Genomic DNA, 2,713 nt, shown 5'->3' with positions numbered 1-2,713 from the left:
GTGAGGGGAGGCCGGGGAATTCCAGGGAATCCTTGGAGGAAAGGATGAGGGAATTCCAGGGATGCCTTGGCGGAAAGGGTGAGGGAATTTCACGGAAACCTTGGAGAAAAGGGGTGAGGGAATTCCAGGGAAACCTTGGAGAACAGCATGAGGGAATTTCACGGAAACCCTGGAAAAAAGGGGTGAGGGAATTCCAGGGAAACCTCGGAGCCATTTCCAGAGGCTAATGGGGCTCTGGAGAGCTGGGGAGGGACTTGGGATAAGGGATGGGAATTCTGTCCCTTGGGATTGCTGGTTTTTGGAACGGAGCAGGGAATGGAGCTGGGAATGGGGAATGGGGAATAGAGCTGGGAATGGGGAATGGAACTGGGAATGGGGAATGGAGATGGGAATGGAGCGGGGAATGGGGAATGGAGCTGGGAACGGAACTGGGAATGGGGAATGGAGCGGGGAATGGGGAATGGGGAATAGAGCTGGGAATGGGGAATGGAGCTGGGAATGGAGCGGGGAATGGGGAATGGAGCTGGGAACGGAACTGGAATGGGGAATAGAGCTGGGAATGGGGAATGGAGCTGGGAATGGGGAATGGAACTGGGAATGGAGCTGGGAATGGGGAATGGAGCTGGGAATGGAGCGGGGAATGGAGCTGGGAATGGGGAATGGAACTGGGAATGGGGAATGGAGCAGGGAATGGAGCTGGGAATGGGGAATGGAGCTGGGAATGGGGAATGGAGCTGGGAATGGGGAATGGAGTTGGGAATGGAGCAGGGAACTGGGAATGGAGCAGGGAATGGGGAATGGAACTGGGAATGGGGAATGGAGCAGGGAATGGGGAATGGGGCTGGGAACGGAGCCGGGATCGGATCCAGGAGCGGGGCTGCTGTGGGCTCCAGGTAGGAAGTTGTTTTTGGAATGGTCCTGGGCATTCCTGCTGCACATTCCTGGCAGAGGGAAAGGATACTTCCCTAAAAATATCCACAGGAAAAGGGATCATTCCCTGAAAACATCCACGGGAAAAGGGATCATTCCCAGAAAACATCCACGGGAAAAGGGATCATTCCCGGAAAACATCCATGGGAAAAGGGATCATTCCATGGGAAAAGGGATCATTCCCGGAAAACATCCATGGGAAAAGGGATCATTCCCAGAAAACATCCACAGGAAAAGGGATCATTCCCAGAAAACATCCACGGGAAAATGGATCATTCCCGGAAAACATCCACAGGAAAAGGGATCATTCCCAGAAAACATCCACGGGAAAAGGGATCATTCCCAGAAAACATCCAGGCCATGCACAGGGAAAAGGGGATGGCAGAGGCGCAGCGTTCCCACGTCCCACCCCTCGGCATTCCCACATCCCATCCCGCAGGATTCCCGGGATCTCTGCACAAGGACACCTCACGAGCCTCCTGAGAGGACCCAATTCCCAATCCCAGCAGTTTTGGGAATTCCCTGCACCCCCAGCCACACTTCCCAAGGACTCAGAGCATCCCAGGACAAGGGAATTCCGCAGAGTCAGGCAGAAGGGGCAGGATTCCCTGGGATCCAAAGGTGGGAAGGGGCAGGATTCCCTGGGATCCAAAGGTGGGAAGGGGCAGGATTCCCTGGGATCCAAAGGTGGGAAGGGGCAGGATTCCCTGGGATCCAAAGGTGGGAAGGGGCAGGATTCCCTGTGCCCTCACTCCAGGCTGTAATCCCATGGATTTTGACTCTGCAGTTCCATGGATTTTGGCCGCAATTCCACAGATTTTGGGACTCCTACAGTCGTCTCCTTGTCCCTGGTCGTGATTCCATGGATTCTGGCTGCGATTCCATGGATTTTGGGACTCCCCGTGCCCCCAGCCTCCGACCACAACTATCTCCTCATCCCTGGCTGTAATTCCATGGATTTTGGCTGCAATTCCATGAATTTTGAGACTCTCTGTGCCCCCAATGATCTCCGTGTCCCTGGTTGTGATTCCATGGATTTTGGCTGCAATTCCATGGATTTTGGCTGCAATTCCATGGATTTTGGGACTCCCTGTGCCCCCAGCCTCTGACCACAACTATCTCCACATCCCTGGCTGTAATTCCATGGATTTTGGCTGCAATTCCATGGATTTTGGGACTCCCTGTGCCCCCAGCCTCTGACCACAACTATCTCCACATCCCTGGCTGCAATTCCATGGATTTTGGGTGCAATTCCATGGATTTTGGGACTCCCTGTGCCCCCAGCCTCTGACCACAACTATCTCCACATCCCTGGCTGCAATTCCATGGATTTTGGGTGCAATTCCATGGATTTTGAGACTCTCTGTGCCCCAATCATCTCTGTGTCCCTGGTTGTGATTCCATGGATTTTGACTCTGATACCACAGATTCTGGCTGCAATTCCATGGATTCTGGCCGTGATTCCATGGATTTTGGGACTCCCTGTGCCCCCAGCCTCTGACCACAACTATCTCCACATCCCTGGCTGTAATTCCATGGATTTTGGCTGCAATTCCATGGATTTTGGGACTCCCTGTGCCCCCAGCCTCTGACCACAACTATCTCCACATCCCTGGCTGTAATTCCATGGATTTTGGCTGCAATTCCATGAATTTTGAGACTCTCTGTGTCCCCAATCATCTCCGTGTCCCTGGTTGTGATTCCATGGATTTTGGCTGCAATTCCACGGATTTTGGCTGCAATTCCATGGATTTTGGGACTCCCTGTGCCCCCAGCCTCTGAC

Source organism: Anomalospiza imberbis, unplaced genomic scaffold (assembly GCF_031753505.1).
Source record: "Anomalospiza imberbis isolate Cuckoo-Finch-1a 21T00152 unplaced genomic scaffold, ASM3175350v1 scaffold_94, whole genome shotgun sequence".
NCBI classification, from domain to species: domain Eukaryota; kingdom Metazoa; phylum Chordata; class Aves; order Passeriformes; family Viduidae; genus Anomalospiza; species Anomalospiza imberbis.
This window is presented reverse-complemented; position numbering follows the sequence as displayed.